At 43.1% G+C, this 27,009-nt stretch overlaps 1 protein-coding gene across 1 annotated transcript in view; it reads right to left on the reverse strand.

Moving 5' to 3' along the window:
* Positions 1-27,009, reverse strand: part of DLGAP2 (DLG associated protein 2) — a 1,086,744-nt gene that overhangs the window by 674,996 nt on the left and 384,739 nt on the right. Inside the window, exon 2 of the mRNA XM_033938644.1 lies at positions 19,648-19,680. The gene's annotated coding sequence lies outside the window, so the exon portion shown is untranslated. The remainder of the gene's footprint in view (positions 1-19,647; positions 19,681-27,009) is intronic.

Consider the following 27,009-nt stretch of genomic DNA (forward strand, 5'->3'; position numbering starts at 1 on the left):
ACGCAGGAAATTACCGCGCGCTACACTGTGCGCTATGCTTCTAGAAATAAAACCAGCTCGATGCTGGTGTTAAGGTCTAGCGTGCACGGCAATGTAGCACGTGCTATTCCGTGCGTTAAGGCCCTAGCGCACCTTAGTAAAAGGAGCCCTAAGTCACAACGTCCAAGTTTCGTCTATGCTGTGTTGTAAAACGTTTGGTTATACATGCAGTACGACTAGGTCCAAGCCAGCCCACGTCTTGCCGAATTCCCGTCCTCGACACTCCTGAAATGCCCCGTTTAGCTCTGGTCGTTCAGCAGCACTGTGAAGGCCTAGGTCATTTTTAAATACGTCCAAAACCCGGTTTTATTATCGGCACGTGGACGTATTTTGATAATGTTTATCCAAGTGCCGACTTAGGCTGTTTTGGGGACGTTTTCACTTTCGATTATGAGTCCCCAAAGCATACTGTACGCAGAGAAAATGTTAATTATCATTTATATTCAGGGTTTTTTTTCCAATGAGATCAAGGCAGATGACTTTAAAATATGCAGTCATTAACAACTATAGAAAAATAGACTAATATAGAGCAACATATAGACAGCAGATATAAATTCACAAAACTGACACATTTTGATCACTAAATTGAAAATAAAATTATTTTTCCTACCTTTGTTGTCTGGCGATTTCATGAGTCTCTGGTTGCATTTCCTTCTGACTGTGTATCCAATATTTCTTTCTTTCTGCCTCCTGCATGCTTCTGGACCCCATTCCCTTTCCCAAACAACAGCATCTTTCTCTCTCTGTCCCTCCATTTTCTTCCTCTCTCCTCCACCCGTATTGGCAATATGTCTCCCTCTCTCTCTTTGTCTCACTGTCCATTTGTCTTGAGAGATCCAGGCATCTCTCCCACCCTCTCTACTGCCACATCCAATATTTCTCCCTCTCTCATCCCTTGGATCATATGCAGCATTTTTCACCACTGCCCACCAGCCCCATGTCCATTTCTGCTTCTATCACTCCTCTCCAGAACAATGCCACATTTCTCCCTCCATCACTATGTCCAACATTCCTCCCCCTTGCATCCCCTCTCCACCACCATATCCAACATTTCTCCATCTCATCCTTCTATTTATGCATTCTCTACCTCATTTCTCTCTCTCTATGCCCAATTCCCAATTTTACTGTCTTCCTTTCCCCATGTGCACCATCTCTCACTCACACACTCATGCCCATCAATTCTCCCTTTCTATTCCCTCCCTCCTATGTCCCAAGTTAGTGACTATACAGTACTGATTACACAATTGCCATACACTAAACTTTAAAAAAAAAAAGTTAAAGCATTTCTAGTGGGAGGATAAGGGAGGGGGAAAAGGAGGAGGTGATCACTATTTCAAACTGTACACTTAGATCCTGACCACAGCGCAAATCTGAACGGATCCTACCGGGCTCTGGTGCATGGGTCCGGGGCTCGGGCAGACTCCCAACTGCTACAGCAGTGGAAGGCAGGAGCTGGGACAAAGGCAAGAGCGTGGGCACCGGCGAGGAAGAAGAGGAGGAAGAAGAGCCCCCACCTGCACTCCCCCTCCCTCAAAGCCTACCCTGTTACTTTGTTGGAGCCGAACTCACTCCATCCTCCCCCAGCAGCAACACTGTGCAGGGACGGCACGTGTAGCGATTCACACGCTGCACGTGGCTGGCCCACAAACCTTCCCTCTGATGTCAATTCTAAACTAAACTAAACTAAAGCTTGACTTTATATACCGGGTCATCAACCTAAGAAAGCTCGACTTGGTTTACAACAATTAAAAAAGAACTAAAAGAAGTAAAAATAGAGGTTTCTAAAGAGATTAATTTTCAAAATATTTAGCAAATAGAAAAGTTTAGAAATTTACGAAAAGATTGGAAAGGACTGGGGCTCCTCAGAGTTAAGGGGAGTTCATTCCATAGTTGCGAAAGTTTAAAAGCCAAAGATTGACTAAAGATTAACTCCTTTAATTCCTTTTCTGGAAGGAAGGGAGAGTTTGAATTGTTGGATGCCTCTTGCATAGGAGAATCTGCAAACATTTCATAATAAGGGAATGAGGGGAATAAAAATACCATATTAAAATTTTGAAAGAGATGACATCGGAGAGAAGGTTCTAGGTTAGCTACACAACATGTGAGTCGCTGCCTGTATCCCTGTACTGAGTGCTGCTGGGGGAAGAGGGAGCCAGTCCGGCTCCAATGAAGTAACAGGGTCAGCTTCAGGGGTGGGGGGAGATGCAGTGGGCAGACAGTCAGGCAGGGAGGGATCCCCGGCAGTAGCTTCAGCAGGGAGCGGGCAGGCAGGGTGGGATCCCCTGCAGCGGCAGCCAGGCCACATACCCCAACAAGCAGCCCGTGTACCCCATAGGTAAGCGTACCGCATGTTGAGAAACATTGCTTTAGGCCACCTAACGCCACTTCTGGTGTTGGCCATGCCTACTTTGGTATTTGGTAGTCTAAAGCGCCTGTATAAGCGCAATTCTGGCACCTTTTTAGACACCGTTAGGTGCTTCAACCTCACCATTTTTTTTGCAGTTTCTAACGACATTCTTCAATTAACTTAGGTGCCAGTTTTAGAATCCCCCCCCCCTTTATCTTTATTATTTGTAACCCTACTTTTGATACTTTTTTACTTAGCAAGTCCCTTCCTTTAGGGAATTAAATCTACTGGGAAGCTCAGTCGATCTTTTGTTTTCAAGTTTGTAGAGATCTGGAATGAACTTCCTGACTCAGGCTTTTAGGCCAGCTGCAATTATTTCGTAAATTCCTGAAAACTTTGTTCTCGTGATTTTTAAATGGTTTAACTACAGCCTCAACAAAATTATAATATTATAGTTATTTTTCTTATGCTTTTCTTATGTACTTTAGTTTTTGATTAGTTCTTCCTTATCCTATGTTTTCTGCTATGTACTCTAGTCTTAATTATATGTGAATCGAGTCGAGCTCCACTGGGAGATGACCTGGTATATAAACCAAAGATTAGATTAGATTACATAAAGTGTATCTATAGATATCTACAGTATCTTCTGGCATAAAACTTCAATAAATTAGACCCAAATGTCCTGTCAAATTTTTCTTGCACTCCTCAACTCAAGCTTCATTTTCAAATTTTAGCTTGATTCTCCCAAGTTGTTGCTGTAGTTGTTGCTGTTTCTTCGACCTACAAAAACTTGTTTCTATCATGACTCACTGAAGCAAAGCCAGAGCTCTTCACTTAGACAGTACTGCTGAAGACTGCAAATTCAGAGCAGGCTTGGCTGTTAGAACGAGATTACACTTCAAGCCAATTTCAAGAAATGCAGTCAGTCATGTACTGTAAAAAATACAGATGAATTTCATAATGACAGAATCAATCTTTTGTATATGTTTCCTAAATTATGTAGAGAGATTTGTTTCTCTTGCAGAAGGTATCAAGAAGAGGAAAATAAATATAACTAATTATCTAGGAAATATTAAAAACATAACCAGAGAGGGAAAGGAGAAGACATCAGAAAACCATTGGAACTTTATATAAAATATCTTTAAATAAGGTTTATATGATCCTGTCAACTTTCAAATTCTGAAAGCATATCCAGAGTTAAAATGAGAGGGTAGAATTGGGAGGGAGGGTGGGTGGGAGGAAATTGATTTAGGGCTCCTTTTACAAATGGAATTACGAGTAGATCAGAGAAAGTTATAATACCGCTCTACAGAGCCATGGTCAGACCACACCTGGAATACTGCGTCCAGCATTGGTCTCCATACCTAAAGAAGGATATAAAACTGCTAGAGAGGGTGCAGAGACGATCAACGAAGCTAGTGAAAGGTATGGAGAAACTGGACTATGAGGAACGACTTAGGAGACTGGGGTTGTTCTCCCTTGAGAAGAGAAGTCTACGAGAGGATCTGATCGAGACTTTCCAAATATTGAAAGGATTCGACAAAATGGAGCAGGGAAAGCAGTTATTTACAATGTCCAATGCGACACGGACAAGAGGATATAGACTGAAGCTGGGGGGGGACAGGTCCAGGACGAATATCAGGAAATTCTCTTTCACATAGCGAGTGGTGGACACCTGGAATGCTCTCCCAGAGGAAGTAATTGCAGAATCCACCATTCTAGGATTTAAGGGTAAACTAGATGCACATCTCCTTAAGAGTGGCATAGAGTGATATGGGTAAGGGTAAATTAGATGCGCATCTCCCTTGAGAAGCATACATTGATATGGGGACTAAAATTATGCCAGGGTATACCTGGCGGGGCCTCCGCGTGTGCAGATCACTGGACTTGATGGACCCAGGGCCTGATCCGGAGATGGCAATTCTTATGTTCTTATGCTCTTATGTTTAGCGTGTGCTAGCCGCTACTGCCTCCTTTTAAGCAGGCGGTAATTTTTCGGCTAGCGCACGCTAATCTTGTGTGTGCGCTAAAAACGCTAGTGCACCTTAGTAAAAGGAGCCCTTAATGTTTCATATGCAGAATTGAAGTGCTTTTATGGATTTTATTGTGTTACATTTTATGCATTTTCTGTATGACGTTACAAAACTAATAAACAGTTGAAACTGAGAAAAAAACAAACCCAAAACACCTTTCCAGATGATATATTTGCAACTGGGGGAGGGGAGAGGGAGATTGTGTGTGTGTGTGTGGGACTTATATTGGACATGGCTCACTCAGAAGATATCATCCTGCTCTGATACAGCTCCATTGATTGCTCGTTGAGCAATCTATATAAGATAAAGCTCCTATATTCTTTTTTAAAATCACAGTGGTGTTTGTGTCTTGATAGTTTATGTTCACTTCTTCAGTTCCACATATAGAAGTTGGTCATCACGGGTTCTCAGTTTATGGACACTTTGGCTTTCTCTAACCCACGTACAGATCTTTTCTTCACTGTGGAATACACTGTGTTAGTTGTATCACATAATGCAGAAGACTGATTTTTGTAGGTTTTTAAGGGCCTATTTATTTAGAAATGCAAAAAAAAAAATGGATGTGAGAGAGATTTTGTTTGTGGGCATTTGGGGAGGGAATTTGAGTGAAGGGAATTCTTCTGTCAGGGGGTCAGGCCGTCCGCCTCATATTCGGCCTGATCAAATGGGACCACATCACTCCTTTCTACCATCAACTGCATTGGCTGCCTTTCGAATCCAGAGTCTTATTCAAATTTACCTGCTTCTGCTACAAAACAGCTTTTGGTCTTTTACCTAGTTACCTCAATCAGCATTTCACTTTGAATCTCACCAACAAGAAATCCCGCAGAATCCAGTTGTTTGTCTTCCCCTCCCTAAAATTATGTCATCTCAAAAGATTCTTTGACAAAACCTTTGCTTACCAGACAGCTAAACTGAACCCCTGGCTAGCCCAAATGGTAATCGAGGCCCCCACCTACCTTAGCTTCAGAAAACTACTCAAAACGCACCTTTTCCGAGAACAAGCCCTTTAACCCCCTTCCACCGGCAACTACCCCTATCCCACTCTCTCCCCGCTCCTATTGCTCCCCCCCTCCCCCTACTTGGTCTCTCTCCTGTTTTCTTTTACCTTCCATCCCTACCTTTGTTGCTGCTTGTACTTTTGATAAAACTCTGTTAAAGCGCTCCCACGCTCCCTTCTTTGTTGCTGTAACTTTGTCAAAATTTTGTAAATCCGTGTGTCAGCACGGATCTTAATTAATGGATGTGAACCGCCTAGAACGTCTTGGGTGTGGCAGTATACAAGAATAAATTATTATTATTATTATTATATGGAAGGAGCTAACCTTATATGGGGGAGGAAATTTTAGTTGAAGGGGGTTTATGTTTTGGGGGGGATTTTATAGGTGTGGCCCCCTAGGGATATTGCTGCCATTCATGTGGACCTTTGTGTAAAAAGGCTACCCACCTCTGCTCTAGATTTCAAATAGCTCTCACCTGTTGCTTAAAAAGAACTGCATCATCACAACTAGCTCAACTGTTCCATTTTATTTAATCTACATTGGACTAACCTGCAGTTGCATAGAGAACTCTAATAAACTGGATAGCCTCTTGTATACAATCAATGAAACTGTCTGCACAATGCGCAGCGGCAGCGAAAAGGGCGAACAAAATGCTAGAAATCATTAAGAAGAGGATCACAAACATATCGGAGAAGGAATAAAAGTTAGGTTTCCTCTATAATGGGGGGTTCCAACCCCCCAACCCCCCCCCCAACGGCAGCGCCAACACTATTAAGTAAACTAGGGGGGGGTTCCCCCCTCACAACCCCCCATCGGAGCTCTTTAAAATTAACTTTTCTGGTGGAGTGCTAGAGTCTTGCGACCAATTGTCTGGGCTAAAATGTTGGCACGGCTTTGTCCCGCACGCGAATGACTGTGAACCGAGGGCGTGTGCTATGATGTACATATTTAACATCTGTTTAGCCTGTCTATGTCATTTCTGATGTTGATTTCACTGAGCACACATTTATATTTATCCTTTGTCATTTTTCTGGATATGTTTTTGAATCTACTTGAATTCTCTAGTTATGTGATTATATTGTTTTGAGAATTGAGTTATATATTTAATTTAAAAAAAAAATTTCTCTCTATTGGATTCATTTTTTGTGTTATGTTATTAATCATGTGGCAAATGATATAGTAAAGGAGAAATGGTTAAAGGTAAGCTTTTAAGATCTCAAATAAGTAGTTTCACCCTGGCCTGTTTTGAGGAAACAATTATACCATTTAGAACAGGGGTGCCCACACTTTTTGGGCTTGCGAGCTACTTTTTAAATGACCAAGTCACAATGATCTACCAACAATAAAATTTTAAAAAAACACAACGCACACTGTACGCATAGAAAATGTTAATCATCATTCCTATTCCAGGGTTTTCAAAGAGGTCAAAGCAGATGACTCTATGCACTATCACTTCAGTAACAACCATACAAAAATAGACAAATATACTCCCTCCCTTTTTACTAAACCACGTTAGCAGTTTTTAGTGCAGGGAGCTGCGCTGAATGCCCAGCGCTGCTCTCGACACTCCTAGGCTCCCTGCGCTAAAAACCTCTATTGCGGTTTAGTAAAAGGGGACCTTAGTGTAAAATATAGACAGCAGATATAAATTCAGACACATTTTGATCACAAAATTTAAAATAAAATCATTTTCCCTACCTTGTCTGGTGATTTCATGAGTCTCTGGTTGCACTTTCTTCTTCTGACTGTGCATACAATCTTTCTTCCCTTCTTTTAGCCTGTATGCTTCCTCTCCTCCAGACCTCATTCCTTCCCCAAACTTTTCCTTCCTCTTCCCTGCCCTTTCTTTCTCTCTGCCTCCCTTTCATTTTTTTCTGTTTCTCTTCTTTCCTTCTGTCTCCCTGCCTGCCCTTTTTCTTTCTTTCTCCCTGCCCTCCCCCAAGCCACTGCCACTGCCATTGCCATCGGGGACCAGGACCCAAACGCCACCAATAACAGGCCCCAAGCTCTCCCTGCTTCGGCCAACCAGCATTCCTCTCCCTGACGTCAATTCTGCCATCGGGAAGAGGAAGGCTGATCAGCCCAAGATCGCGATCGACCTATTAGGGGAAATGCTGCCGGGTCCTGCCTTCGCGGAAACAGAAAGTAGGCAGGACCCGGCAGGAAGAAGAACAAATGTTTGTCTCCCGCATTAGCCCGTAGCGAACGCTTGCTTCAGGGCTCTCAACATGTGCGCGCCGGCTTCCCTTCTCCCCTCCCCCCCCCAGACATAACTTCCGGTTTCGGAGGGAAGAGAAGAGAAGCCGGCACGCACATGTTGAGAGCCCTGAAGCAAGCGTTCGCTACGGGCTAATGCGGGAGACAAGCATTTGTTCTTCTTCCTGCCGGGTCCTGCCTATTTTCTGTTTCCGCGAAGGCAGGACCCGGTTTTTTGTTCAGCAGCGGCAGATGACAGCTGGGCGGATCGCCCAGCTAAAAGGCCCTAGGGAGAAAGAAAACTGGAGAGGAAGGCTGATCGGCCCGTAGATCAGGACGGCAACACGAGTCTATCACAGAGCCCGGGATAGGCTCCGCGATCGACTCGCGTTGCCTTCCTGAGCTACTGGTCGATCGCGATCGACGCGTTGGGCACCCCTGATTTAGAACATAAATGGTGAAAAACTCTGTATGAAGAACTACGTTTAAAATGTAAACTTCAAAGTAAGCTCTATTATGCAGAAGTTTAAGGTTACATCAATCAAAGATTTGTGACCGGGTGTGGCCCTAGCTGGGGCCTAACCTGGAGCACACTGGCCTCAGCCGAGCAGTAAGGTGAGGCCTGGAGTAGGTGGAGTAGAGTAAAGGCAGCAAACACACAGGTGTTTAAGGTGGAAAAAGAAAATGTGCTTTATTGGTTTACACCAGGGGTGTCCAACCTTTTAGCTTCCCTGGGCCGCATTGGCTGGAAAAAATGTTTCTGGAGGCCGCAAAACGTTGCAGCAAGACAAAGGAGGGAGCCGGCAAGACGGTACACACCCGGGGGCAGCAGAGGAAAACACTGCATCGCCCTCGACCGGGGCAGCACAAAATACTTCACGGGGCCGCAGGTTGGACACCCCTGGTTTACACAGTACAGCACTTATTGCAGATTCATAAATTTTCAATAATGATGCACAAAACATATCATTCAAAATTCAATATATTCATTCTCTCTGCTGCTTCTGGCTTTGCCCCAAAGTATGAAAACCAGGTAAATCATGAGCAATGGAAAACAACACATAAATGGCTTGTAATTCAACTGCTGTGCCCCAGTCTCCAATTACCAGTGCTTGGGGGAAAACATGAAAAAGGAAAAACTCTTCCCCGAGATTTCAAAACAGAAGAAAAAAAAAAAAGCCACAGTTCAAAACCAAAACAATAGCTGGGTCTTCATCAGCTCTAATAAACAATTTCAGCATAGACAAAACCCATAAAAACTTATTTCTCTTTTCAGCAAGCTCTGTTCCAGCAATGGCAGCATTTAGCTGACCTCCATGCCTCCTAGGTCAACCCCTCCCCCTCACTCTGCAAACTCCATGCTGCAAGGTTCTGGGGCTTCTACAACTTCAAGCTCCTTATAACATCCTCAACAAACAGTGGGATCAAAATTATAGAACTGTACCTGAGCCTTGGGTGAGGTGACTGCTTGCTGGGTTCCAGTCCTGTGCTGGAGTAAACTTCCTCCAGAACCATTCAGTCAGTTGGGAGCTAGGATGAGTTTCCCTTGGTCAGCTCCCTGCCTTCTACTAACCACTCCTTTTTCAGTTCCCTCGGACTGATTAGCATTCCGATCACTTGAGCTCCCCTAGCTCAGGCTATCCACTCTCAGGGTTGTTTGGGGCTGATTACAACTGAGCTGATTGGGCTACCCATTCCAGCCCTGGTTTGCCTTGTTCCAACCCTGGGGCATACTGGGACTGGTAGTTCCTCTCTTTTCCCTTTTGTTTGCTGTTTATGGAGATTAGAAGAGGCCTTGAATAACTTACCAGTTTTAGAACTGGTGGGTAAAGGATTCTGATAGTGCTGCAGTGCTTCCTTCACAGGCACAGAGGTGACACTGTGATAGATTACACTGGCCAACACTCATTTTGGTGCCTCAAATGTTAGACCTGTTTCTGGGTATATTTGACCTGCTGATTCCAAAAATGGCACCAGTTTTCTCCCATCAGCTCTACCTTTTGAGATACTGAACATGTGCCATATACCACGCTTCACTGCTTGCTCATTTAAAAAAATCAGGATATTTTAATGTAGTGTTTAAATTAATATCTTTTAAGCATGAAGGAAACATATTAAAAATTAAAAGAAAAGTGTACAACATGAAAATCTTATATCATACCAAAAGCACAAGTTTATGATACAAACTTTCCAGTCATTCGACACATAAGAAGCTCCTTTTGTAAGACTTCCAAGAGTGGGATCTGCCAGGACAATCCCGCATAAGATTCCAACAATAGTCTGTCAACATGTGTGCATCCCATATACTTTGGTATCTGTTTTCCATTGTTTTTATGGCTTGGTGAAATCTTTCACCTTGCTCTTCGCTTAAGTCATTAACATTCTCTGGAAAGCGATCTAAGTGACTGTGCAGATAATGGAAATGAAAGAGCATATCCTCTATTAATTGTGTGTAGTTGTCTGCCTTCTTGTTGCCAAGAAAGTTTTTCACAAGAACAAATAAAGACAAGGCACATGATTCAATTTCATTTATAAGTTTGTCTGATCTTCGGAGGACCATCAAAAATTCCTGCCTTCAGTTTTTCCATGTTAAGTCCAGGAAACATATGCACAAACCTTCTTTATTCTCAGTCTTTATTTATTTATTTAAAAAATTTATATACTGTTTGAACCTAAACGGTTTACATATCGTTACATACATAATTCAGTAAGACAAATAAAAACAAACAACATTAGCATATAATCCTCAGAAAATCACATAAAGTGCCCTTCAAAAGAACTGTCATAAAGATCAGTTCCTAAAAAAAATGCATTAACAAATAACTGCATTTTTATTAGTTTTCTGAAATTACCCTTGTCATAACATTTACATAATTGACCGACAAGTGAGTTCCATTATTTGACCCCCGCACAGCAAAAGGCAATTTTACTGGTCTTAGCATATTTTGGATTAGCATTTGTTTTTAATAACGGTAAATTCTCGGAACATAGAGACCTAGATGGTAAATAGTTTTACATCTTACTTTTAAACAGTTTGGGAATGGTTCCATACAAGAACTGATACCAAATCATTAATGCTTTATATTGAGATCTAAAAACAATTGTAATTGTTGGAGATAGGACGCTCATATTTACAAATTGTTTCATCAGGCCTAGCTTTATATGTAGTGGTGTCAGTATGATTCTATCTCATGCCATCATACACAAAAAAAATTGTCAATAATTTAAATACATAAATTTCCCATTCAAAAAAGATGTTAAGACATCCCAATTCTGCAGAAGAGATCTTTTAAATAACAGTAAAAAATTAACAAATTCAACTATATCGAAGAAACTAGAACTGATGCGGTCTATCCAATGCACTTTTCTGAATCAGTGCCCCAAATAACCCCAGAAACAGGTTAAAAACATAAGAATTGCCTCTGCCGGGTCAGACCAGGGGTCCATCGTGCCCAGCAGTCCGCTCCCGTGGCGGCCCCCAGGTCCGTGACCTGTAAGTGGTCCTTAACTTAAAATTCTTTATTCCCTATTCATTTAGTACCAGTATAGTTACCCTCTATCTGTACCCCTCAATCCCCTTCTCCTTCAGGAAATCATCCAATCCCTTTTTGAAGCCCAATATTGTACTCTGCCCTATCACCTCCACTTGGAGCACATTCCAGGTGTCCACCACCCTCTGAGTGAAGAAGAACTTTCTAGCATTCGTTTTGAATCTGTCTCCTTTCAAATTTTCTGAATTTTTCTGTTGGCCCGGTTAGTCTAAAGAATCTGTCCTTCTCCACCTTCTCTATACCTTTCATGATTTTATAAACCCAAAGCTCCAATGAAAAAAAAAATTTTGGCCTGTGTTATCTGAGTTGGATAATACATCACATCTTCTGTTCAAAATTGTGTCAAATATGATAGACCCATCTAATAAGCAAGAAACTGACAAAAATGAGTTGACTGCTTCTGTTTTCTTGAAATTTTTTCTGATAAAATTTCACTTTTATCTGTCAAAGTCTTTGCTACAGATCTATTTAAATTTGTCAACTTTGCCAGTTTCTAAGTCTTTAGACTTGGTAAGTTCAGAGAATTTAATAGGTTGGGATGAGTTTCTGATAATTTCTCTGACTGAAGTTAAATAAATTATTCAGTCTATTAGGTCTTCTCCTATCCAACTGGATATTATTCTGTATCACATTCTCTTGCTTTGTAAAAATGTAATTGTCCCCTTTGTCTGTCTTGTCTTGAATGCTTCCTTAATTAGTGGTATTGTGCCACATTCTTTGAAGAAGGCTACTGTAAAATTCTTTGTAAAGAAATGCAAATCTGATGCTAATGATCATTCAAGTTTCCAGCCTATTTTCAACTTACCATTTATGATCAAGGAAATTGAAAAATCAGTTTTGGTTCAGCTGACTGACGCCTAGATGCAGTAAAGAGGATCAGAAAGACCTTGTGGGATGTTCACTTCCTCCTGCTATGGAGTCTCCCTCTCCCCCCCCCCCGCCCCATGTGAGAAAAAATTAGAACGAGGGAAAGCCATTCCCTACTGCCAATGGAGGCTCCCCTGAACCATTCTATACACTCCCCCTTTCCTCCCCCCACCAAAAAAAGACAGAAGGGATGCCCACTCTCTCCTGCCACCAGATGCTCCCCTGAACACCCCCCCCCCCCCGGTATCTTTTTCTGTGGGACGCAAGAGGGAAGCATGATCCCTCCAATTTCATGGCCCACTGATTCAAAATGGTGGGCCTTACTTACTCGGTGCATCATATGTTGCATGGGGAGGGACCCAAGGCCCTTATTGGACTAGATGCCTAAGGCCCTTCCCAATTTTCTCTTGCTGGGGGTGGGGAAGGGAGTCGCCATGGCAAGAGGGAGTGGGCATCCCTCCTGCCATCTTTTCTCATGCTGGAGGGGGAGTGGGGTCAGCATGGCAGGAGGAAGTAGGCATTCCTCCTGCCATTTTCACTGCCATGGGGAGGAGGGAGAAGGCTGTCATGTATGTAGGTAAATTAAGGAAATCCCTTTTCTTCAAATTCAATGAGCTTTGGAATAACCTCCCTGCCCCGCTGCGGAACCTAGGCTCATTCCAATTATTCCGAAAGCATCTGAAAACCTGGCTTTTCTCCAAAACGTAAAGTTATCTATTTAAAATGTAAAGCTAGCTGTCCTCTTCTTAACCTCTAACTTCTTAGTATGTCCGTCCCTCATTTATTGAATTACCTGTAAACCGTGTCGAGCTCTATCTTTATGGAGATGATGCGATATACAAATTTAAGGTTTAGTTTAGTTTAGTTTAGTTTAGTTTAAAGAAAAGGCTGAATTGCTTAACAAATATTTTTGTTCTGTGTTCATAGCTGAAGCACCAAGAATGGGACCACAGAAGACAAACGCAAATAGGAATGGGGGAGTGATTTTTGTACTATGATTGCAATTTCCCAGAAGAATATGCAGAGATTACAACTAGTGCAAAATGTGGCGGTCAGGCTGATTTTTGGGTTGAAGAAATCCGATCACGTAACCCCTTCCTACCGACTCCTGCACTGGTTGCTGATGGAAGCACGTGTGAAGTTTAAATTTGGCTGTTTTTGCTTCAAGGTACTATTCGGTTTAGCACCCAAATATATACCGTAATTGATCTTTTCTCTTTCTCAACCAATAGACATAAGAGAAGCTCACACCTGAAGTTTGTCTCACCACCGGCTAGAGGATGTAAATTTAAAAAACATCATCAACATCTTTTCTCTTATCAAGCTGCATTATGGAGAAAAGATCTGGAACAATTACTTATGCATGCTAATAACTATGGGGAATTTAGGAAACACCTAAAAACATATCTGTTCTTGAAGTACTTAGGTACAATTTCCCACCAACAATTGTTCTCTAGAACTGTTAGTCACTAAACACTAACTTCGTTAGTTCTACTCAATTTGTAGCATTTTTAATCATTGTAAACCGCATAGAACTTCACGGTCCTGCAGTATATAAACTGTTATTATTATTATTATATTCATCTAATTTTTTTTCTAACTTTTCTACTTTGTACCAAGCTCATTGATTGGTAACTTAATAAGTATATTTTACAAGAATTCAATATGCCACTGCTTCAGCAAAATCATTGTCACATTTTAAATTTCACAAGAAAAGCAACATTTTTGAAGTTCATTAGAACTTATTAGAGCTACCCATTTTATCAGATAATTAAATGAGCGAAGACACATCTAATATACCAGACTCAGAGGAGCTCATGAGTGGGGAACAGGCTGAAAAATTAGAGCACATAGAGGTAAGTAGGGAGGATGTCCTCCAACAGATAGACAGGTTAAAATGCGGCAAATCACCGGGCCCGGACGGGATCCACCCAAGGGTTCTGAAGGAACTAAGACAGGAAATAGCGGACACAATCCAACATGTTTGCAACCTATCCTTGAAAACTGGTGAGGTGCCAGAGGACTGGAAATTGGCAAATGTCACACCCATCTTCAAGAAGGGATCGAGGGGGGACCCCGGGAACTACAGGCCGGTGAGCCTGACTTCAATTATAGGGAAGATGGTGGAAGCTATGATCAAGGACGGCATTTGCGAGCACATCGAGAGGAATGGCCTACTAAGAACAAGCCAGCACGGATTCTGTAAGGGAAGGTCGTGCCTAACGAACCTTCTGTACTTCTTTGAGGGGATAAGCAGTCGGGTGGACAATGGGGAGCCCATAGACATCATTTACCTCGACTTTCAAAAGGCTTTTGACAAGGTGCCACATAAAAGGCTACTTAAGAAGCTGTGGAACCACGGGGTGGGAGGGGATGTGCACAGATGGATCAAGCACTAGCTGTCGGGTAGACAGCAGAGGGTTGGAGTAAAGGGTCAGTATTCTGACTGGCGGGGAGTCACGAGCGGTGTGCCACAGGGATCGGTGCTGGGGCCTTTACTCTTTAACATATTCATCAATGACCTGGAAAAGGAGGCAAAGTGTGAGGTTATAAAATTTGCAGACGATACCAAACTGTGCGGCAGAGTTAGGACCAGGGAGGAGTGTGAGGACCTACAAAGGGACCTAGACAAGCTGGAAGACTGGGCAAACAAATGGCAAATGCGCTTCAACGTGGACAAATGCAAGGTCATGCATATAGGGAAAAAGAACCCGTTGTTCAGTTACAAATTAGGGGGGGTATTGTTGGGAGACAGAAGACTCGAGAGAGACTTGGGTGTGATGGTGGATGCATCACTGAAGCCATCTGCACAGTGCGCAGCAGCCTCGAAAAAAGCCAACAGGATGCTGGGCATCATAAAGAAGGGCATAGCAACCAGAACACGGGAAGTCATCATGCCATTGTATCGAGCGATGGTGCGTCCACATCTGGAATACTGCGTTCAGTATTGGTCGCCGCACCTCAAGAAGGACATGGCGGTACTTGAGAGAGTCCAAAGGAGAGCAATGAAAATGGTAAGAGGGCTGGAACACTGCTCATACGCTGAGAGGCTGGATAGGCTGGGGCTCTTCTCTCTGGAGAAGAGGAGGCTCAGGGGAGATATGATAGAGACATTCAAGATCATGAGGGGCATAGAAAGGGTGGATAGGGACAGATTCTTCAGACTAAAGGGGACAGCAAATACGAGGGGGCATTCTGAGAAACTGAAGGGAGACAGGTTCAAAACAAATGCAAGGAAGTTTTTTTTCACCCAAAGGGTCGTGGACACTTGGAATGCGCTACCGGAGGAAGTGATCAGGCAGAGTACGGTACAAGGATTCAAACAGGGATTGGATGGATTCCTGAGGGATAAAGGGATCGTGGGATACTGAGGGAAAAGGAGATAGAGGGGTATAGATAGAGGATTACTGCGCAGGTCCTGGACCTGTTGGGCCGCCGCGTGAGCGGACTGCTGGGCACGATGGACCTCAGGTCTGACCCAGTGGAGGCATTGCTTATGTTCTTATGTTCTTATTATCCAAAAATAGTCCTTTGTTTACAGCCTAATTCATTTTGAGTCAACTTTGTGCTATTTTTGCAACTAACTTTCAGGGCTTCTGTTTTTACATTTTCATAAGCTATACTTTTAGATCCTTATTGTACAAATGGCACCCAAAGTTAGATGGCAATAGGCGCCCTACAGCCACCTAGCTTAATTGGGTTTAATTGGTGCACTATTTGCCTGCACCGATTAAAAACCAATTAAAAACTCAATTTAAAAGGGCGCCTCCATAAAAGCTGCTGTTATCCTACTTACAGAGTTACCTTATGACACCTAATGCTATTGTAGGCATGGTTAATACTGGAAGTGGCATTAGCATCATAAGATGTCTCCAGAAGTGCAAATTTCATGAAAGATAGGTCCTTTAAAACCTTAGCCTACATTTCCGGCGCCTACCTTTCATGTGGCTGTGATTCTGTAAACAGTGCTGTTGCATGACTGACACGTGATCAGTGGCTGTTTTTAAAGCAGCCATCAATAATGACGCCATTTACAGAATCGAGGCCTCAGAGACAGATTCTAAAAATGGCACCCGAAGATAGGTGGCGGCAGGCTCTCAACCGCAGCCTAACTTAATTGGGTTTAATTGGTTTACTAATTGGCTGTGCCAATTAAAAACCAATTAAAACTCCATTTTTAAAAAATTGGAGGTGTCTAACGACGCCTCCAAAAAGACTGCCATTATTCTGCCTACAGAGGCAACTTACAACGCCTAATGCCACTCTAGGCGTTGTAATGCACCTCAGTAGGTGCAATTCTCATGAAAGATAGGCGCCAGAAATGTAGGCCTTTAAAACCCTGGCCTACATTTCTTGCACCTACCTTTCATGTAGCCGTGATTCTGTAAATGGTGCCTTTGCATGATTGACATGCAATCGGCAGCTGTTTTTAAGGTAGCCGCCAATAAAGGCGCCGTTTACAGAATATGGGCCTTATTTTCTAGCCAAGAAGGAGTTTACAGTTTACATGTAAAGCAAACTGAAAAGGAAAGAAAGCCTACTCATATGATGATGATAATAATAATAATTTATTTATAACCCGTAGTACCTTGCAGTTCAGAGCGGTTTACATCAAGAGAGTCTACTAACTTTTTGAAAAAATTTACCTAAGGCAGTATACAGTAAGAATAAGTAAAACATAGGCAATAGATAATTACAGAAGTAAAAATATTCAAAAAATATAAAGTATGGCATAATATGTTACATTACAATGTCAAAACAATATACAATAAAACATTTTGATAGACAGCGTGGAGGGCCATTTTTGAAAATGATGTCTAAGTCCAATTTGGACATTTCCTGCTAAACGTCCAAAGTCGGATGCACAGAAGCATCTGTTTTCGAAAGCCGAGTCGCTAGATGTCCAAAATATTTCTTTTTGAAAATCGTCTACTTGGACATCTAGGCCGACAGGACATCCAAACGTTAGGACATTTAACTTTATACCCCATTTTTGACCAAAGAAACATCCAAGTTGAAAACATCCAAATCCAGACCATTTGGATGTGGGAGTGGCCATCATTGTGATGGGCTGGCCACACAGACATGCCAACAGAGCAGCGGGACACCTTAGAAAGCATATGCAGCCTGTGTCACTCCTTGTGTGTGTATGCGCATGACTAACAAGTTAGTTACTTTTTCCATTAAGCAGAGATAGTCTTGAGTTAAGCGAAACACCTTTATTCCTCTACAAAATTATAGCCAATAATAATGAAGATCCAATATCATGTTAAGGAGTCAAAGAAAAAAGGGACAGACAGGGAAAAATGCTTGAGTACCTGAATAAATTCATGTAAACTGTTCTGACCTCCCTTGGGGAGAACGGTATAGAAAATTGAATGAATGAATAAAGATTAACCAAAAAGAATGGGTATTAAGACAGAAGGCTGTGATTGGTAAGGAGTGCTTATATAAACAGTATAGACCAGTGTATTGCAACTTGTGTGCCACGGTACACCAGTGTGCCTCCTGAGATTTCTGGTGTGCCACGACACACTGGCAAGGACGTGCCTCTCTCGCCGTTACAGGGATGCTGGGAGAAGAGGAGAGACGCTGGCCAGGAGTAGAGTCAGCTGCGCCAGCTGACTTCCTAGAGGACATGCCTCTCACTGCGAGAGGCACGTCCTCTAGGAAGTCAGCTGGAGCAGCTGACTCTTCTCCTGGCCGGCGTCTCTCCTCTTCTCCCCACACCTCCCAGATCCCTGTAACGATGGGGTCATGGCCAAACGAGCCTCTGTGCATGCACAGACATTGATGTGATGATGTCACGCATATGTGTGGCATCATCAAGTCGACTTCCGGGTGCCTTCTGGTCAGGGCACTGGATTTAATGTGCCGCCGGCCAGAAAAATTTGCAAGACACTGATAAAGAAGGAGTTCATTAAAGGCATGCAAAATTGTGGCATAGGTATTAGGTACTTTTTTGCCAGCTGAGTCAAAAGCATTTAATGATATATATGTTTCTTGTTATACTAATTTTTTTAAACAAATAAATATACTACCACACCAAAGCAATATTCACATTCTCCCAATAACCAACACCAGCAGCCACATTAACCCAGCCACCAGCAAATCCTCCATAGCTCCAGCCCTATCAGTTTCCCTCCATACCATTTCATTCTCTACTAACCTCCCACCCCTTTCCCTAACCCTATCAGATTCCCCGTACGTGGGCATTCTATCTTTTTTGCCATTAGTTCTGATGCCCACTATTGGGGGCAGAGCTAGGAGAAGGAGAGGAATGGAGAGCTGTCAAACACTAAGGGATCCTTGTACTACGCTGTGGTAAACATGTGTTTACCACAGATTAAAATGCACTGCCTTCGGGTGTTCTCAGGCATCATGCGCGCTACCTACAAGCTAAATGATAAAATTTATATTTTTGCGCTGGGGGCATGTTTGAGGTGGAGAGTTGGTGCAGCTATGCTAATTGGATAATGAATGGACATTGCGGTGCGCTGACTGATCACTGCAGGATAAGCTAGTGAGCCATTACTGCTTACAAAATAGGTAGTGGTAAGGGCTTTCAAGGTAATGGCCCTGTGCTAATGGGAAGAGAAGCGAAAGGGAACTTGTATACTGCCTTTTTGCGGCTTTGGCATTTCAAAGCTGACATTCAAAGCGGTGGGCACTGGAGGATTAAGGGACTTACGCAGGGCCACATGGAGCAGCTCCCGGGATTTGATCTCACAACCTCTGGATGCAGAGGCAGTAGTTCAAAGGGAAATTAGTGTATGATCATTACTGGGGAAATAAAAAAACCTGCCGTTTACTGGCAGCGCTAAAAGTGGCCTCAGCGTGTGGGAAAGACCCACATTGGGGCTACCACAGGCCACATTTTAGTGCTGATTGATTCAAGAGCTCCTAATATATCTACATCAAAAAAAGAGCAAGAGATACAAGGGTGGTGGACTACTAGGAAATGACATTTTCCTGATGTTGATAATACAATAAACACATGTTTAATGTTATTTATTTATTTAGCATTGGGAGTGCTTTATCATTGTTTATTGGTTAAAACTGAAAAACAAAGCAATACTTCTGAAATGGCTGATTTGGTTGGTTCTGGGAAATAAGATAGATTGTAAATATAATACTTATATTTGCAGTCTATCTTATTTCCCAGAACCAACCTAATCAGCCATTTCTAAAGAATAAATTCAAACAATAAATGGCAGGAATCGGCCCCTTTAACCAGATCTGTAACTTGTGCCTTCACACGTCCACAATAAAAACATTGCAGTCCTTCTTAGCAGGTACTCTTCTACCGAGAGCTAAGATGAAAGCATTTTCAGCGGTCTAAGAAGAAATATTAATCTTGAAAGACGGTTGTCTGGCCTTAAGCATGTACTGTGCTTACTTCACCTAATTTAATTCTTCATCTAAAGCATGGAACCAGCCAAAGTGTGCTTTCTATTTTCGTTAGTATCAATTCAAATGATAGCAAGCAGCACGGAATAGCAAGTACACTGCTTCTCTGGGTACAGATTTAGAAACAGATTCCACAAATCACCTGAGTCCAGTCTTGTCACTGCCAAGCATCAAACCGATTAAGAACGGAACATCGTACTCACCTTCAGGCTCCCCACACAGCGTGCACTGCGACTCTGTGAAAAAAAAGAAGCAAAAGAAAGGCGTTACTATACATGGCTACTATCCAGCTTTTATCTCCTATTGATCATGGGCTAACTGCGTTGCTTCTCTAACATTTACCAACTTAATCTAGTTTGATCTCGTTCACTTACCAGTGAAATGATTTATTTCCAATGCAGGATAGAAAATGTGAGGAGTTTGCAGTTTGACATATATGTCTGATAACTGAGGGGGTCGAAGCTTGTGTTAGAGCTTAATGCACAGCTTCTAATGCAAACATAATGCCTGATTTTTTTTCCTTGCCGAAACAGTAAACAAATTATATGCAAATGTGAGCTATGGAAAACTTGCAGACTAATCAAGGACAGCACACCAGATGAATGCATACAAGGTTCTTCGCTAAGCGCAGCTAGTGCTATGAGCAAGTCTGGGTAGGAAAACATATCTGCACATGCAGGAATTCTATTCTGTGGAAAAAAGTTTGCTATGCTGTTATTTATTCTGCTCAGACCTGTGTGCAGCTAAAGCTGTTCTTTGCATACAACTGTCACCTCCTCATTCTGTCTTTGCTTGTTTGTTTTTACCCATGCTCTCATGGAACTAGCATGAGAGTTAGTGAGTCCCCTATGCTCACAGGAGAAGAGCAGGCGTTACATCCTCATAGACGCCTCTGCAGAAAAGCAAGATACCCTTCTAGACCTCCTCAGGCTCAAAGCTCCGGCACTGTGCTCAGCCTCTAAGTCTTTTATGCACTTCTGCAACTTACGTCCACAAAGTTGTGCACCGATATTGGGCTAACCCCCACATTAACATCTGTATACTATATGTGGCTAGAAAATGACACTGTGACAAAATTTTCCCCTTCCTCGCGGGAACTCATTTTCCCATCCCATCCCCACAAATTCTTTTCCTGTCCCTGCCCCAATCCTGCAAGCTCCATCCTCATCTGCACAAGCCATTGGTGTACCAAGGGCGGGGGGGAAGGGGGGGGTGGACCGCCCCAGGTGCACGCCCTAGGGAGTGTACAGCCAGCTGAGTCTGGAACCTCCCGCGCTGCATTACAACGGGACCTGCACCTCAGCGCGGCTGCCGTTCTTATTCCGGAGCAGAGTTGGCAGCCACCCTGAAGTGTAGGAAGGTCCCGCGATAACTGCGTCTGCCAGTTCTGCTCAGGAAGACGTGACATCAGAGGGGTTGGACCGGCAGCCGCAGTCAGCGTGGGACCTTGCCACAACTCCCTGCGTCTGCCAGACCACCCCATCTGACATCAATTACGTCTTCTGGAGCAGAGGCGGCAGACACAGTCATAACGGGACCTTGTTGGTTTGGAGGGAGAGAGAGAAAGGAGCATAGAAGGATGGTGGAAGGAGAGAAATGGGGTAGGGTGATATGGAAGGGTGGTGAAGGAAGAGAAAGGGGACAGATACTGATGGAATTGGTGTGCAGGGAAAGGGGAGAGAGACATAAGGGGGAAGGATACTGGATGGAATTGGGTGGGAGGGAAAGAAACGAGGCAAATGCTGATGGAAGTGGGCGGAAGGGAGAGGAGAGAGTGAAATGCCTGACCATGGGGGTATGGGAGAGGGAAGGGAAGAAGAGGCGAGAGATGCCAGACCATTGGAGGAGAAAAGGGAAAAAGATGGATGCCAGACCAATGGGGGTGAAGGGAGAGATGGAAGGGGGAGGCATACAGTTTCTGGAAGGGGCATAGAAGGAGAGAAGATGCCATATAGAAGGAACAGAGAGAGGGTAGACAGTGGATGAAATGAAGAGAGTGACAAGAAGATGAAGGAAGCAGAAACCAGAGAAGACAAGGTAGAAAAAAATTTTTCCATTTATTTATATTTTTGCTTTAGGGGAGATGCATCGCTGTTTCTGTAGTGTTGCATTGTATGCAGAGTCCAGCTTCTTGTTGGTTCAATTTAACCTTTGTCTATGTATTTCTATTGTATCCCCTCTTTTAGAAAACCGTACAGCATTTTTTAGTGCTGACCGTAATGGTAACAGCTCCAATGCTCAGAATTCTATGAGCATCTGAGCTGTTACCACCGTGGCTATAAAATGCACTATAGTTTTGTAAAAGGGGGAGAGGTTAGTTTGTGATTACATATTCCATACTAGGCGAAGGTGTTTTCTGTGTTTTGTGTGTTTGAAAGACATGATTTTCTGTTAGGATTGACCGTGCAGGATTGATCTGTACTAGTCTGGCTTGTTTAGTTTTACAATGGGTATATTGCTGTTGTACTGCTCACTGCAGTATTTAAGATGCTGCCTTTTCCTAGGTATACTCTTGAGTGACGTGTGGATTGTTAGTAGAAATCATGTTTTTCATATAGATGGGGGGGGGTGTCAAAAAAATTATGGGCCCCGGGTGTCACATATGCTAGGTACACCACTGGCACAAGCCTCAAACACTTAAAAATAAAAATCTTTATTAAATTTTCCAACTACAATTGTGCATACAAATAATTCATGTACATATAATATTACAAGAAAAGCTCCTATTAATCAAGAAAATAAAATCATAAAACCACTTTAAAATCATAAGTGTTCGAGACTTGTGCAGTTAAGGCAGAGTTTACAAGGATGTGACAGGGACAGCGACAAAACTCACAGGTTCAGGATGAGGAAATTGAATCCTACGAGGACAGAGACAAATGTGTCCCCGTGTCATTCTCCAGTACCGGCCTCTAAATCAGGTTATGGTAATCAAAAAGTTAGTTCCAAAGTCTTGGGCTCAATTTTAATTTGACTATATCAAAAATGTTATCAAGCAAACAGAACATCTGCAATAAGTATCTTCCTCAGTATTTCGCTTTGCTTTCTTTTCTTTTTGTAAGTCCTTTTGCAGAGTTGTGCCAGTGAAAATCAACCATGGCAGAGGTTCTCAAAAAAGGTTGTAAAGAAAGATATAGGGCTCCTTTTATTAAGCTGCGATAGCAGTTTTAGCGCGCACTGAATTGCTGCGTGCGCTAGACCTTAACACCAGCATCGAGCTGGCATTAAGTTCTAGCATTAAGTTCTAGCTGCGTAACACGGGTTTAGCTTGCACTGTAATTCTTTTTTTTTTTTTTTATAAATTTATTAATTGTTACAACATAACAAATTCAAGCAATATACAAAGCATAAAGAAAATACTTCAAATTAAAATATTGATATACAAGTCCACATTATTAAGGGCTGGCTAATCTTGTTGCCGACTTTATATTCAAAGAAATTTTTTTTAAAAACCTAAACATCAGTAATCTGATAGGCTCAGCGGTCAGGCAAATAATAATCATTTCATTTCATGCTCCGTAATTCTATGCGTGATAAAAATGCTATCGCAGCTTAGTAAAAGGAGCCCAGAATTTCAAACTGCTTGACACCTATTTCTGCTGGAAATACATTGGAATTACAGAAAGGGCACAAATCTTCCATTAGTGTTTCAAATACTTACAGAAAATGTGTTAATACACTAGAATTTTTATTGGCGATCAAATTACTGATGTAACACCATAAAGTAAATTCACTATGTGAACATGCTAAAGTATTCATAAACCAACACCTGGTGCCACACTATTAACCGACTGCTTATTGCAGTATTTCAAAAACTTTGCAAGGCCGCAGCTCAAGGGCATCCGGAAGTGCACAGACGTTGATGCGATGACATCACGCGCATGCATGACATCATCATGTTGAAATCTGCGCATGCACAAAGGCCTTCCAGATGGGGCACTGAGCCACCAGTGGGGAGTGCTGGAAGGGAAGAGGCATGGAGAGAAGGAGAGGCACTGTGAGAGGTACATCCTGTAGACAGTCAGCTGGCGCCAGCGCCTCTCCTCCTTCCCGGTGTCTCGTAGCACACCTGGAATCTTTTGTGGCACACAGTTTGCAATACACTGGCTCAACAGATATACTAATATTCAAGATATTCAAAAACACAAATTTTTATCCACTACAAACTCAATTCTTTGTGTAATTCACACTGAGATCACTTTTCAGCTTTAGTCAGACCACACAAAGGTATGGATTTTAAACAGCACTATGCATTTAAGTATCATCACAAAAAAATTAACCGTGCCGAGCTCTTTCTTTATGGGGCCTGAGGCGCCTGGGCCAACCGGAATCAGCCCAGTAGCCTTAGGCCCCTCCTGTGGGTGGGGCCTTAGGCACATGGGGGGGTCGAGGGGTTGGCGAGTAGGGGGGCCGATCGGGGATTCAGGGGAGGCGATCTTGGGAGGGGGTGCGTCGAGGGCAGGAGGGCCTGGGATCCCTCCTGCCCATATCTTAGTGGGGGTAGGGGGTAGGGGGGTCGACAGACACCGGTTACAGAATCCAGCTTATAGGTGAAGGACTGGCCCCTCCTTCGCCTAAAAGCCCTTGTTTTGGACATTTGGGACTTAGGCTTTTTTTAAGGTTGATTATATGGAGTAAGTTTAGACGTAGTGGTGTCTGGACGTTTAGACGTAGTGGTGGTCTGGACATTTAAACAGCTGAACGTAGAGGCAGGCCATTATAAAAAAAACTAAAACCTCCTTTTGGACGTTTGTTTTTATAATGGACATTTTCCCTGCTTCTACTTTCAACGTTTAGGGACTTAGATGTTTTTTTTTATTATGCCCCTCCACATATGGCAAACCAGATTTGCATAACCAAGAAACATGAGCAAGCTAATCGAATAATGAACCCTGACCTATTTTGGATATGTGATGAGGGCAAAATTCACTAGAAAAGAAGGTGCTACTCAGAAAAGGAGGCAGGGGAGATCAAAGGCCCATTGGTTGGTTACCATCAAGAATGACACGGGAATGAACATCAAGCAATTGAAAGAAGCCATGGAAAACAGACTAGCATGGTGAGGACTGGCCCATACAGTAACCAAGTATTGGACATGACAGAATGGATAGTAGTAGTATCCTAAAATGCACAGGCAGCCAGTGTAGAGGCTTCAAGGAAGATGCGACATGCTCAATACACTGTAGCCCAGTGTCTCACAAACTTTCCAGCCGGCGGCACACTAAATCCAGTGCCCCGGCCGGAAGGCACCTGGAATTGCGTGGACATTGACTCAATGACATCTCACGCATGCGGTCCGTCATCGTGTTGAGGTCCACACATGGGCAGAGGCCCATTTGGCTGAGACCCGCTTCGGTGGAGAGATCCAAGAGGTGCGAGGAGAGGAGGAGAGTCATTCTGTGCCGGCTGACTTCCTACAGGACGTGCCACGAGAGGCACATCCTGTAGGCAGTCAGCCTGCGTGGATGACTTTCCTCGCCAGTGTGTCACGGCACACCACTGGGCCTCCTGAGATTTCAGGTGTGCCGCGGCACACAGTTTGCAATACACTGTTGTAGCCCAACAATCAAACACAAAGTATAAAAGAATTATAAAATTATTAATACCGATTATACTCAAATATAAACCAGGATTTTGGGGCCAAAAAAATGGCCCATAAATGGAGGTCTTGGTTTATATTTGGGCTGCGCCCAACGCCCACCCGCCCCCCTCCCAGACTTATTGCAGGCCTCTGCTGGGCTGCCAGGCTCTACACCCTGTCCTGCCCATCATACCTCCTCTGCTGCTGGAATCTCTGGTGGTCCAGAGGTGTAGTGTGCAGGAGCGAGTTTTCCATGCTCCTGCCCTGCTGCTAACCTGGTCGGTCACTGCTGCAAGTTCCAGCTTCAGTCGCTGAGCGGTACCAAGCAGGATCGCGCTTTGGCGCTGCTGCTCAGCACTGAGCGGCTTTCTGAATGGCTTCCATGAATTCCCTTTATAGAATACCACATAGCACCAGGATTCACACTCAACTTTGGGCACAAGGAATTACACCAAATGAAATCAGGTATAAATCCTAGCGTGCAAATTGAGTATGGATCCCCAAATTCTATAACATGGTGTACATTTTAAGGGAAAGCACCTGGCTGGCCCATACCCCTCCCATGGCCACACCCCCTTTGCAAATCCACATGGAACATTTATACACCATTCTGTAAATGAGCGCATAAGCTCATTTTCACACAGAACTGCTATTTCTGCCCTCTTTTGGCACCTTGCATCCATTAGAAAACTTTTATCATGCCAAAAATTCAGCATGGAAGTAGCACCTAATGTTTGGCATCATATACAGAATTTCCCCTTACATGTGCAACTAGTGAGTGGGATGAATATGGTGGATGCTTAATTAGATCATGCCAGTTATCTAACGAAAATACGCAGGTCTTCATAAATTTCAGAGATTATATAATTCAATTCCTGTATATCCTCTTTCTACCCCTCATTAGACGGATGCATGACCTTGGCCCTTCCAAGAGACAGTTTTGACTGAGCATTGTTAGGGTAATCTGCCTTGCAAGCTAGTCATCCTTCCAAGTTCTATCACACCGCCACTAGGGGTCAATATACTGATGTCAGATCAGCCCCCAGTCATAGCTTAAAGTCCTTGATGGAAGTAACTACAGCCTTCCCCCATGTTCTAACAAATAAAAAAAATAAAATTGATGAATGCAATTAAACAATGTTGCAGAAGAATGCATTTAAATTGATAAAGCAATAGCACAAACTTAACCCAATAGCAATTACCTATGATTTCCACAGAGCACATTGAGATTTAGCTGTGTAAGGTGTGGGAGAAGCAAGAAGAAAGCATACAGCACCCAGACTGCCCATTTCTTAAGCCTTCTATGCTGTCCAGCTTGTGCTTCTCTCTCTCTCTCTCTCAAACCCCCCCCCACCCCCCCCCCCCGCTACCACAAAATTTAATGGGCTAAGCAGGCTATGAATGCCCATCTATAGGCATGAAAAGTGATGCTCTCTCCTCTCCTAGAAGGCTCACCAAGTGAAAGAGAAGACAATACCATAGTCGGTGTTTTCAGAATGACTGTCATGTCTGGGAAGCGTGGGGGGTCAAAGGCAACTGCTGAAGGCACCATGAACAGTGGCTGCTTATTCCATTCCCCTCTGGCACAGGGCAGAATGGGGATGTAGTGACTCAGGATGATGGATGGCACTGCTCATCCTACCCTTTGGTGGCAACAGAAAACTGCCTATGCACCACATGGAGCATCCAAGCACCAAATATGGCACCACAGGTTTAACAATAATAATAAACCTAACAAAATCACCATCATTAGGACTCAGCAGGATCTACAGAAAAATCATGTCAGCTGCACCCGTAAGCGTCGTGTGTTTGTCTTAGACAGTAGAAACCATAAAACTTTATATTGCCTGTATATTGCCTTTTCAGTGGTTTATACAAGGATTTCAATAAAATAAAATGAACTATCAATAATAGCATATGGAAAGAGATACATTTCGGGAATTTAAAAATATATTGTATTAACTACTCAATATAAATACTCCAC

This window comes from Geotrypetes seraphini, chromosome 3, assembly GCF_902459505.1.
Source record: "Geotrypetes seraphini chromosome 3, aGeoSer1.1, whole genome shotgun sequence".
NCBI lineage: Eukaryota > Metazoa > Chordata > Amphibia > Gymnophiona > Dermophiidae > Geotrypetes > Geotrypetes seraphini.